The sequence below is a fragment of the Bufo bufo genome, chromosome 3 (assembly GCF_905171765.1).
Source record: "Bufo bufo chromosome 3, aBufBuf1.1, whole genome shotgun sequence".
NCBI lineage: Eukaryota > Metazoa > Chordata > Amphibia > Anura > Bufonidae > Bufo > Bufo bufo.
In genome coordinates this window covers 608552798-608566425 of record NC_053391.1, presented here as the reverse complement: position 1 = coordinate 608566425, position 13628 = coordinate 608552798, and positions in this window count along the sequence as shown.

Here is a 13628-nt window from a genome sequence, read left to right as displayed (position 1 = left end):
ATTGGCACTTTGTAGTATTGTAGATAGAACTTTACTAAGTATAGACACGTCGACTTTCAATGGGTCCGTGGAAAAATCGGAAAATGCACCGTTTTGCAGCCGCATCCATGATCCGTGTTTCCTGTCCATCAAAAAAATAACACCTGTCCTATTTTTTGGACGGACAACGGTTCACGGACCCATTCAAGTCAATGGGTCCGTGAAAGAACACGGATGCACACAAGATTGGCATCCGCGTCCGTAGGTTACTTTCATACAGACGGATCCGAAGATCTGTCTGCATAAAAGCTTTTTCAGAGCTGAGTTTTTTTTTATTGTGCTGATCACAGCCCCCTGTAAGAGATCAGGTGCTGCCAGGCAGGGGGCAGTCATGTACACAGTTCGTAGGATATTCTAACTTGAAGTGTCCCCATCACCATGGGAACGCCTCTGTGTTAGAATATACTGTCGGATATGAGTTTCACGATCTAACTCAAATCCGATGGTATATTCTAACATAGAGGCGTTCCCATGGTGATGGGGATGCTTCCAGTTAAAATATACTATCGGATTGGAGAAAACTCTGATCCTATCGTATATTAACTCCTGACTTTACATTGAAATTCAATGGGGGACGGATCCGTTTGCAATTGCACCATATTGTGTCAACGTCAAACGGATCCATCCCCATTGACTTGCATTGTAAGTCAGGACGGATCCGTTTGGCTCCGCACGGCCAGGCGGACACCAAAACAACTTTTTTTTCATGTCCGTGGATCCTCCAAAAATCAAGGAAGACCCACGGACGAAAAAACGGTCACGGATCACGGACCAACGGAACCCCATTTTGCGGACCGCGAAAAAATACTGTCGTGTGCAGGAGGCCTTAACCACATAGTTGTTCAGTTTAATATTATGCACAGGATATATGTAATGCCGCTGTCGCTTCAGAGGCGTGGACTACGAGATAACTCCAACTGCATACGTTGTGGGAGCCCGAATTCAGACTATCTTCATCTGTTTTGGGATTGCCCCCTTTTAGATGGTTATTGGGGAGCAATACAAGAACTTCTTGTGAGGCGACTGCAGATGGAGCTCCCTCGCCAGCCTTAGTTATGGATCCTTGGGGATCTGTCTGCTCTAAATTGCCAGAAGTCAGAGCAGTGCCTTTTGACTAGGGTGATGTTTTTGGCCCGTCTCCTGATCTCCAGGTCCTGGTTTGCAGCTACCACTCCTCACGTTAATCAGTGGCTGAAATTAGTCAATAAAATCAGAGACTATGAGGCCATTTTGTATAGGCAGAGAGGTTCATACGATAAATGGCTCAGGGTTTGGGCAGTATGGAATGGGTGAAAGAATAATTGAAAAGTCTTACGTTGATTTGCTTTTTATATATGTTTTTTATGTATGTATGTGTGTATGTATATATATATGTATGTATATATGTGTGTATGTATGTATGTGTATATATATATATATATATATATATATACATATACATACTGTATATGTTGGTAAGGCTGATTAGTCAGCCTGCATTTGTGGGAGGGGTGGAGGCTCTTCATATACGAGCCACAGCCTCACTCCCCGACGTGGGTTCTCAGGTGCACAGCTGCTGCTGGGTGTCATTAGCACACTAGCGTCTCTGGTGGTAGGATTCTTTCTTTTCAGCATGGAACCAGAATGGAGCTTGTTATTTTGCTCTCTGCTACCGTGGTATGCACGCGCCATACTATGTAAGTAGGTTGGGCCGGGGCCGTCTCTCCTGGCCGGTCGGAACCGACTTTGCTGGCGAACGGGAGGCTTTGCCTCAGAATCTGCTACCTCAGGTTTGCTCGTTGGGGCTAAATACTTCTATTTCTTTTCAACTTTGTTTGTTGGTAATAGGAGTTAGTTCCTATAAATCTTACAAGTTTTACTTCGCTTTGTTCATCTCGTATGAAAAGTTACTTCAGCCGGTTTGCTGTAAAGGAAGAGTTACCCGGGCCGCACGTGACGTCATGTTTGGAGATCGGACGCAGCTGTTATTGTTTAGGCCTCTTGCTGTAGCTGTTCCTTACCACGTGTCTCCCCCTCCCCCCGCTACCACTATCCTTAGACTTCACGTATTTCACTGCTCCATGTACTTAAAAACCCTGCCGCACTTTCATGCTCTGCTGTTATCCTGAGCGGCATTTGCACTTCCGGCTTTTATTTCATGTCTTATGCTGCATCCGCACGTCTTTACTGTCCAGTACTTTCCTACTCTTGGTTCGTATTCACTCAGATTGGTCCCACATTCAAGCTGCGGTCACCTGTTGGCTGTTACATCTCATTCCGTACCCAGCCGACAGCCAGATCCATATTACACGCCTGTTATTACATGTTGTGTACTCGGCTTACAGCTGCTACTGTTACTCCATTTTTATTCTCGGGACGCACCACCCTGGTGTTCACACCTTGCTCCACTCACAACCAGAGCTGCGTTCATGCGTCGACTGATATACTATGTTTGCTCTGCTCACTGTGAGAGCTGTGTTTACACGTCCGCTGTCACAACATGTTCATACTAGGCTTGTTTCAGAGCTGCATTCACTTTCACTGTTACATCATGTTTATGCTCCACTCACATTTAGAGCTTCTGTTCTACCAATTTCATTCTCGGCCACACCCAGAGGTGCATTCACACTATGCTGTCAAATCATTTTTTGCACTCCACCCTCGACCAGAGTTGCATTCATCCGTCTATCGATATATCAGGTTTACTCTACTCGCACCCAGAGCTGCGTTCACACGTCCTATGCTACTACAGGTTCTTTCCATGTCTGCTGTCACATCAAGTTAATATTCCATTCACATCCAAAGCTGCGTCCGCATGTCTGCTTTTACATCTTGTCCTATACTCCATTCCCATACTCAGAGCTGCGCCCATACCATGTTATTTAGGTACCACTCACATCCAAAGCCCCATTTGTTGTTACATCATGTGTTGTACTCTGCTTCCACTCAAAGCTGCATTCTCCTGTTCATTGCTATGTCATGGTTTTACTCAATAATCTCACCGGGGCAGTCTGCACCCACAGCTCTGGTACCTCTCTCCTGAAAAACATAACTGCGTTCTTTTCAGGCTTACGTTCCTTTCCTCGGTGGTCTGTTCCATTCCATAGGCCTACTTTTCTGTTCACCTCAGGGAGAATTTTTTTAATTTTTTTTTGGTCTACTTTAATCCTGGTTCATATTCACTCAGACTGGTCTACTTTAAAAAAAAAAAAAAAAAAACTTGCTTTCACTACTGCAGTCCGAGTCATCCGCCGCTTGTACACCGCCTGTACGCGTCTCCAGGACCTTCCCTCAGTCCATCCCCTCCACAGGGCTCCTCCGATCAGCGCTCATGTGTTTCCCTGCTTCCGGTCGCGGGGTCAGCGTGCGTTCCAGTGTGGAAAGCACGTGGAGAATCGCTGCCGGATTTGTGTGTTCACCACCTATACGCGTCTCCAGGACGGGTAAGCTCCTTCCCTCAGTCCATCCCCTCCACAGGGCTCCTCCGATCAGCACTCATGTGTTTCCCTGCTTCCGGTCGCGGGGTCGGCGTGCGTTCCAGCGTGGAACGCACGTGGAGAATCGCTGCCGGATTTGTGTGTTCACCACCTATACGCGTCTCCAGGACGGGTAAGCTCCTTCCCTCAGTCCATCCCCTCCACAGGGCTCCTCCGATCAGCGCTAATGTGTTTCCCTGCTTCCGGTCGCGGGGTCGGCGTGTTGAGAACCACTGCCGGACTTGTGTGTTTTGGATTACAGGTGGTGTCCTGGTTAGTACTGTGTCATTGCTGCCCAAACTTACCGGTGCTCGCTCCTCCCGGTTCCTCTATGCTTCCTTCAGCGGCATTTTGCAGATCAGGTTCACACACACTGACATCGCTCTTGATAGTGGCTTGCAGCTAAACCAGCTCCTCTATTCCTTGTTGTGGTTGCTAGGAGCTGGTCATACAGTGCAAAATCCTCACGTTGGAGCGCATGCTGGGCTGTGTTTTACATGAATACGACTCACCTGGGTAGGAAATAGCTTCAGCCTAGACACTATGCACAGTCACTGCACGCTGACCATTTGCCTGCCGTCATCTGTACTGATATGTAGTGGTAGCAGGGCCGTTCTGTATGTGTATGTTCATTTATTCATATGCTATGTTTTTTCCTGTTTCCCACTGGATTGCCCAGGCTCGTACCTACCTCTGTCTCCTGGATCGCCCAGGCTCGTACCTACCTCTGTCTCCTGGATCGCCCAGGCTCATACCTACCTCTGTCTCCTGGATCGCCCAGGCTCATACCTACCTCTGTCTCCTGGTTCGCCCAGGCTGTCATCTCCTCAGTTATTCCTCCTTCTGACTCGACTAGATTTTGTTCTCCTGGGAACAGGTACGTTTTTGGTTTATTTTTTATGTATCATTACCCCGGGTCCGTCCAGGCCCTGTTCTTCCTTCTCTGCCTGGTACGTTCAGGTCTGGTCTCTCTGCATGTCTACTATTCCGGGTTTTTTCCAGGGTCTCCCGCTGTCGGTGGATCCGTCCAGGCTTAGCCTCCTATCCATTACGATACTTCCCCATGATCCGCACAGGTCCACCTACTCTTTTACACTCGTCTCACCCATGCCTGTCCCTTCCTGGTTTACTTTTTCCTGGCACTGCCAGGGCGGTCCTTCACCGGGCTACGTGGTGCGGTATTTCTGGGTCACCCCCTTTTTTTCCAGGTGATGCCAGAAGCAGATCCCGCGGGGTCCCCTCTCCCAGCCTTCAATTCCTGGGTGATGGATTAGAGTCCCTCCTTTCTCACGCCAGGAACCTGGTACAGCCTTCCCTCTCCTCCAACACGGCCAGGAATTATCAAGCCGGCTATAAAATATATAAAGAATTCTCGGGCTCGATGATGGCTTTGGGGTCCCGATGACGGCTTTGGGGTCCCGATGACGGCTTTGGGGTCCCGATTACTGTTTTCAGTCCTGTTGGGCTGATTGCCTGGTTGGTTGTCCATCTGGGCTGATTTGGCCCATATGTATCACATACATACCTGCTTCCCTAATTTCCTAATAATCCATGTTGATCGCTCACTTTATGTTTGACCGCAAACTGGTCCGGTTCGCCCTACAGCATCATTGTCATGTCTTACGCAGATATTTCATCTTGCTTTAATTGTTCATGCTTTTGTACAGGTCCTGCCAGAGGAGGAACAAGTAGGGTAATTCCCTCTAGAATTTCAGTCTCTGATCGTAGTCGATCATATCTTGTCAACCAGGTCCCCGCGCAAAGTCTTTGCCTTTTTACCACGACCAGGAATTCATTTTCGCTGGTAGCTTCATTGCAATTGCATTCCCTCACTCATGGGAGGGCATAGACAGAATCTTGTATATTATGGCTTCGTAGCTTCTTTCCGCATTAACCTCACACTCCCCACAACCACGTTGAATTGGGTTTTGGACAAGGTTCAGCATTTCCTCACGGGAGAAGATTCAGATAGTAGGTCGGTCTTCTCGTCTCAAGCGTTAAAACAATTCTCAGGGGCACACACTAGAACAGTGATGGCGAACCTTTTACAGACCGAGTGCCCAAACTGCAACATAAACCCACTTATTTATCGCAAAGTGCCAACACAGCAATTTACCTTGAATACTACAGTCCAATATAGAATATCTTCCATGTACTTTATCATTTATTTACAATATCCTGCCTACATTCAGTGTGCTGCCTGTGCTGTTCATAGTGCGCGCTGCGCTGCTGAATGGCAGGAAAAGTCTAAGGCATATTGGTACACCATAGACTTTTTCCAGGGTGTGGGTGCCCACAGAGAGAGCTCTGAGTGCCGCCTCTGGCACCCGTGCCATAGGTTCGCCATCACTGCACTAGAACAACGCGTGGACCACGGCTACCAGATAGCTGTTGTCTGGGGAAATATTCAAGGATTCTCTTCCTATCTACATAGTTCTTTTTGGCCCTCATTCCTGCATAGTCTAGGCAGTTAGATCTCCTGAGGCTAGGGCATTGCCAGTACTCCGTAGAACCAAAACTTTACAAGGTTCATTTGGTTTTCATGATCCATTTCACAACTTATTCCCGGTCCTCCATTCTGCTTTGGGGCAGTATCCGCAATATTGAGCATCATGTCTTTGGCCTTGTCATCCACAAGATGGGTTGTAGGTCTCCTTCTGGCCTTGCCTCATACACCCCAAATTTTTCGCTCTAGGTCCCTGACGCCTGGCAGTTGGCTTGGGGATTAGTTTGCACATGCCATTCAAGTTCCTTTTCTACCCTACTTGGCTTGGTTTTTGCCCACTTATAGGCCTACCCACGATCATGGCTTAGGGCACACAACAAGCCATTTAGTCAGGTTAGCTAGGACACGCCTAGCTGGGTTAGTTCGTTCCCATTGTTTCTCTCCCCAGGGTTCTTCGGATATCTCTTGGCCGTAGCCATGACCACAAATATATATATATATATATATATATATATATATATATATATATAAATTTTATTTATTTATTTATTTTCATTTTTTCTTCTCCCTGATATGTATTTTGTTTTTCTTAATTTTTTAAGTGTTTATTGAGATGAATAAAGAAAAATATTAAGGGAAAGAAAAAAAGAAAAGAAAAAAGAAACAATCATTAAATAGGTGGCTGACAAAAAAAACTGCCGGGTCAATGGGTTGAGTCAAGGGGGGCGGCAAAATTAGCTTTCGCCTAGGGTGGCAAAAATCCTTGCACCAGTCCTGTTCGCTCGGTGGAAGCCTTAGCCAGGACTAGGAGGAACCAGACCGAGGCGAGATCAAAGACCAGAGTCCACAGACTGGAGCGCAGACTGGGTCCTTGGGGGTGGAGGGGTGCTGGGAGGCGGTCAGGATGGATTCTAAAGGGGTGGAGTAGGAGTGGGCCACGGAGGGGGGGGGGCAGGCCTTGAGCTGTGTAAGGGGCCCCAAAATTTCTGATGGCAGCCCTGCACACAATAGTCCTTACAAGGACTTTTGGGTCTATGAAACATTTTTGTAGAGAAATTTAATTCAATTACACTCCCTACACTCTCTGTCCCTTCCTATGCTTGGCTCTCACTGATTTAGAATGAGCCGAACATGCGTCATCGGGTGGTATATAGCACCTGATTACGTGTTTCGGCCAGCCAATCACTGTAATGCCAGTAGCCAACATGGCTACTGGCATTACAGTGAGGGCAGTACTTACCTACACGTTTATTGGCTGCTTAGCAGCCGCAAAACGTGCGAGGAGCAGACTCAAGCATTGCGCTCGAGCACATGTGGTACTTGGCCGAGTACCGCCATGTGCCAAGCATAGCAATGCTCGAGCCGAAGTGGTATTCAGTCGAGCATGCTCGCTCAACACTAGTCTCTACCATTTTCTTTACAGTTCACCTTAAAACATAAAAGTGACCTCCTGTGTCCCATAAATTTCCCTGTCTACCACTATGCAAGCAGAATTAGGTCACTTAGCTGGGACAGATGTGATCAGTGCAGTTTAGATAGAGTGGATTTGCTTTGATAGGGATACTTTGTTATTGAAGTCTTCTTCTCAAAAGTAGAGCTTTGAAAACACATTTAGCTAATTCACTTGTGAAGATAAAAAGTAAAGCGCATTATATTGAGAGAAAATAATTTGTTTTCTGTCAGTTTAAACCCAATAAGCTTCTTAAAACTTTATCTGCTTCCAATTAAGTTCTGCAAAGTTTTACTGTGAAAAAGTAAGACAGCCTTGTGACTGTGTAAACATATTCATATATGAATGATATTGGAGAAATGTTAAATTATGGTTAGGAAAAAATATGAATTCTAATATTTAGAAATTCTGAGATCACTCAGGTTCTTATTTAATGAGAGATGACCTTCACTGGTGTCGTAACTCTAGGACATGCAAAGGTAGCCATTTCACCCATACATGAGAGGACCTAAAAGCTCCTCTGAACAGGAATATATGCAAATGCCACATGGGGCCTCTGTTAGTGATTTAACATTACGGCCCAGGAACTTGAAGCTATGCTTTTTCTGGATCAACATTGAAGGATAGCAGATTGGGCTTCAAGGACCTGTGTATGTTTCAACATTACTATGTTACTATTTTCAACAATATTTTTCTATGTTTCCAATAATGGCCAAAAGATCTGAAATTAAGCAGTCTTTCGATGGAGGGTAAGCTTAATGAGGGCAACATTAAACTTAATGTGTGGTGTGTGATATATTCATTGCTGGTATATATCGGTGTGGGCGGTATATTGACTGCAAGTAGACATTGGTATGTGCAGTATATTTACTGCTGGTAGATATTGGTATATGCAGTATATTCATTGCTGGTAGATGTTGGTATGTTTATTCGCTGCCAGTATATAATGGTATTTATGTGTGCAGTATATTCAGTTTGCTACTTGATTTTCTTACCCTTGGGGGTTGGAGAGCCATTTCAATTTTCGCCTCAGGAAGCTGAAAAGCTAGAATCGGCCCTGCAAACACCTAACCTCAAGGGCACCCCAGCTACTATCAGGCAGGATCCCCAGAACCAGGGTGTGCCCTGAGGGAAGAAAGCGTACCCTCTCTTTATGCTGCACAACCCTCGGGAGCAACGATGTGAGGACAGCTGCCGTGATAGACTGTGTGATAACAGGAGCCACTACCACTCTCATCCTCCGCTCTGGCTCCTCAAGGACTTGCTGCACAAGATGTCACAAAAATGTTATCATAATACAAGTTCTTGAATGTACAAAAAAAATTCTCATGTGGGAAATGTGGTATTAGTATTAGACTGGATTCATACCAGTGCTATCAATTTCTGGTGTTCTGCTGTGCTATTGAAGCAGTACAATAAAAATACCAGAAGATCCAGCACATAACTAGATGGCACCGAACAAACCCCATTGACTATAATGGTGTCCATTCGGTTAGTGCTTGGAAGTCCATTTGTTTACCAGACAGAAAAGACCTGCTGCTTGCAGTAGTTTTTTCTGCTATTTGGGATTATTTCTGTGAAGCAGCCCCTGAACCGAGCCTCCAATGCAAATGTGAACTTAGCCTTACTGATGAACCAGAGCGATCAGGGACAAACTGTGAAATGTGTATAGTATACTATATTAATAGGTCTGCTTCTATGTAATTACACACGTATCCTTGATCCAAGTTTATACAACAGCTGCCCCATATAACATGCCTATATCCAGTATATACACAGCCAGCCCTTTCAGACAGTAGGAGATTAACCCCTCAATGACCATCAATATGCCTTTTTATGGTGGTCATTATGGGGCCTTAGGCTCGGCTACCTCCTTTTTATGGCAGCCTAGTCTAAGTGCTGCACAGGTTTTCTGTGCAGCTGAGAACGGGATTTCGCTCTAATGTTATAGCCATGCTCCTGCTCTAACAGCCTAGACCACAGCATGTAAGTGGTTAGAGCAGACTCCCTCTGCTTCCCATCGACACTCCACGAATGAGATTGCCGGGTGCCGATGTGTGTGCAAGCAGGCCAGGACCTAGAGAAGGCCCCAGGCTTGCCTCAGCCTACTGGTGAATGTTGCCCAGTCTCTGGCGCAGTCTACTGGTGAACGTCCGTATAGAACTGACAGTTAAATACATTGCACTACAGAAATAGTGCAATGTATTTGAGAAGCGAACAAAAGATTGCCTTTTATAATTCCCTCGTGAGACTATTAAATGTTTTTAAAAAGTTTTGAAAATTTCTTGAATAAAAAAATCCATACAAAAATAAACCTTTTTTCCATTGAAAAAACTATTTTCAATTGAAAAAAATGCAAAAATAAAATCTCCTCCGTGTTTTTGGCATCACCGCATCTATAACAATCCATACTACACAATTATCATGTAATTTAACCCATATGGTGAACGCTGCAAAAAAAATAAAAATCAATAGCAGTATTGTAGATTTTTTCCCATCCCCCTCCCAGAGAGTTAGGGCCATTGCACACGAGCAAAATGATTGAGGGAATCACTCGCCGTGTGACTCTACTTGACCTTACTTCTATAGAAACATACCAACATAAAGCTGTCAGTATGATCCTGTAGCAATAAGCTCAAGCAGAGTTACGCAGCATTATAAATCAGTATACAGTTGCAAGAAAAAGTATGTGACCCCTTTGAAATTATATGGATTTCTGTACAAATTGGTCATAAAATGTGATCTGATCCTCATCTAAGTCACAACAATAGACAATCACAGTCTGCTTAAACTAATAACACACAAAGAATTAAATGTTACCATGTTTTTATTGAACACACAATGTAAACATTCACAGTGCAGGTGGAAAAAGTATGTGAACCCCTAGACTAATGACATCTCCAAGAGCTAATTGGAGTGAGGTGTCAGCCAACTGGAGTCCAATCAATGAGATGAGATTGGAGGTGTTGTTTACAACTGCCCTGCCCTATAAAAAACACACACCAGTTCTGGGTTTGCTTTTCACAAGAAGCATTGCCTGATGTGAATGATGCCTCGCACAAAAGAGCTCTCAGAAGACCTACGATTAAGAATTGTTAACTTGCATAAAGCTAGAAAGGGTTATAAAAGTATCTCCAAAAGCCTTGCTGTTCATCAGTCCTCGGTATGACAAATTGTCTATAAATGGAGAAAGTTCAGCACTGCTGCTACTCTCCCTAGGAGTGGCCGTCCTGTAAAGATGACTGCAAGAGCACAGCGCAGACTGCTCAATGAGGTGAAGAAGAATCCTAGAGTGTCAGCTAAAGACTTACAAAAGTCTCTGCCATATGCTAACATCCCTGTTAGCGAATCTACGATACGTAAAACAATAAACAAGAATGGATTTCATGGGAGGATACCACAGAGGAAGCCACTGCTGTCCAAAAAAAACATTGCTGCACGTTTACAGTTTGCACAAGAGCACCTGGATGTTCCACAGCAGTACTGGCAAAATATTCTGTGGACAGATGAAACCAAAGTTGAGTTGTTTGAAAGAAACACACAACACTATGTGTGGAGAAAAAGAGGCACAGCACACCAACATCAAAACCTCATCCCAACTCTGAAGTATGGTGGTGGGAGCATCATGGTTTGGGGCTGCTTTGCTGCGTCAGGGCCTGGACGGATTGCTATCATCGAAGGAAAAATGAATTCCCAAGTTTATCAAGCCATTTTGCAGGAGAACTTAAGGCCATCTGTCCACCAGCTGAAGCTCAACAGAAGATGGGTGTTGCAACAGGACAACGACCCAAAGCATAGAATTAAATCAACAACAGAATGACTTAAACAGAAGAAAATACGCCTTCTGGAGTGGCCCAGTCAGAGTCCTGACCTCAACCCGATTGAGATGCTGTGGCATGACCTCAAGAAAGCGATTCACACCAGACATCCCAAGAATATTGCTGAACTGAAACAATTCTGTAAAGAGGAATGGTCAAGACTGTGATTGTCTATTGTTATGACTTAGATGAAGATCAGATCACATTTTATGCCCAATTTGTGTAGAAATCCATATCATTCCAAAGGGTTCACATACTTTTTTTTTCAAATGTAATGCCATGTGGTCCTGAAAGTCCAGAATGGAGGGTCAGGCACACACACACAGAGTGATTCCTGCAATGGACTCGCTTAGGCCTCTTTCACACGGGCGTTGCGTGTGAGGGCCAGACAAGATGCGTGTGTGTTGCAGGAAAATGTGCGATTTTTCAGCGAGAGTGCAAAGCGTTTTAATGCGTTTTGCGAGCGTGAGAAAAATCGGCATGTTTGGTACCCAAACCCGAACCCGGACTTCTTCACAGATGTTGTGTATATTTTATTATTTTCCCTTATAACATGTGTGGTAAGGTGCAGGGTACCGTATTGGATGGCAGATACGTGTCACCGAGGTTCTTGGCCTCAGTGAGGTAAGAGCCGGGTTTTGAGTGTTAACAGCAGAGGCTGTTGACACCTTTAATACTTAGTATGGCTGCAAAGCCAATCCGGGCCGGCTTTTATTGGGAGTAGGTAAAGAGTTGGGCGGGTGCCTACTCCCCATGTTCCATAACCAGATTTTGGAGCTGGGATTTAAATTCATAGGCAGAAACCTCAGCTGTGAGGAGAAGGAAGGAAAAATCACTGTGAGTCTGGGTGGTTTTTGCAGTATGTGGAGTATGTGGAGCTGAGGCCTGGACCCCGACAGAGAGAATACTTTATGTGGCTGTGCGATGGGCCAGGACAGGACTCATTCAAGTAAAGGAGCCAGGTGAAGCTCTCTGTTATTTTGTGTGTGTGAACTAACACCAAGTGACTGTTTTTACAAGTGTGAAATAAATGCACTTTTGCTTCGTTACCTGGACTCACTTTGCCTCTATACTGCACCCGCACCCCTGTCTACCGGAGTAAATCCCCACACATGGTTATAAGGGAAAATAATAGCATTCTTAATACAGTAAATTAGGGATGGAGGGGTTAAAAATAAAAAAATTAAACTCACCTCATCGGCTCATTTTCTTTCTTCTTCTTTGAGGACCTGGGAGGAAAAAGGACCTTTGGTGACGTGACTGCGCTCTCCGTCTCCACCAGACGGAATGACAGCATTTCAAAGGCCAGTAATTTTGAAATCCTGGCATTCAGGGCCAGGGATCGTGGGTGGGTAGGGGGGTACTTCCTCTTCTGCTCCAATGTTTGGGAGATGGAGAGCTGAACGCTTCCGTGGGACATTGTGGAGATGCTTGGTGACCCAGGTGGTGGTGTTGCTGGCAGATCCTCTATTTGCGGGGTGGCAGGTACCACTGTCACTCCAGAGGTGGATGAAGAGGCCGAGACTGCAGCAGAAGAGGAAGCAGGAGGAGCCTGAGACCTTTCTTTGTTTTTGAGGTGTCTACTCCACTGCAGCTCGTGCTTTGCACTTAGATGCCTGGTCATGCAGGTTGTGCTCAGGTTAAACTTAAGAACGTTTATGCCTCGCTTCAGGCTCTGATTGCACAGCGTGCAAACCACTCGTGTCTTGTCATCAGCACATTGTCTAAAGAACTGCCACGCCAGGGAACTCTTTGGAGCTGGCTTTGGTGTGCTCGGTCCCTTGCTGCGGTGGGCAGTAGCAGGCGTACTGTCTAGGGGACGGCCGCTCCGCTTTTGCACCCTGCTCCCTCTTCTGCTGTGCTAGTGGCTCTGTGTGACCACCGCCTCCTCCTCTGAACTACACAGGTCACTCGCATAACCTTGATTCCATGTGGGGTCGAGGACCTCATCGTCCTCCACATCATCTTACACACAGTCTTCACCCTTGCCCTCCTTGTCGGTCTGCACACTTTTGAAAGCCCCAGCAGTTGGCACTTGTGTTTCGTCATCTTCCGAGACGTGCTGCGGTGGTACTCCCTTGTACTCATCCTGAAACATAAGTGGTTGGGCATTGGTGCACTCAATCTCTTCCACTTCTGGGACAGGGCTAGGTGGATGGCCCTGGTAAACCCTGCTAACAGAGCCTTCAAAAAGCAGAAGAGACTGCTGCATGACTTGGGGCTCAGACTGCTTGGCTGATTTGCAAGGGGGTGAGGTGAAAGACTGATGGACATCGGCTGCAGGTGACAACTCTGATCATTCAGCAGGAGACTGGGTGGGAGACAATGTGAAGGAACTGGAGGCAATGTCAGCAACCCAATCTACTATCGCCTGTACTTGTTCTGGCCTCACCATTCGTAGATCCGCATTAGCAGGGCCG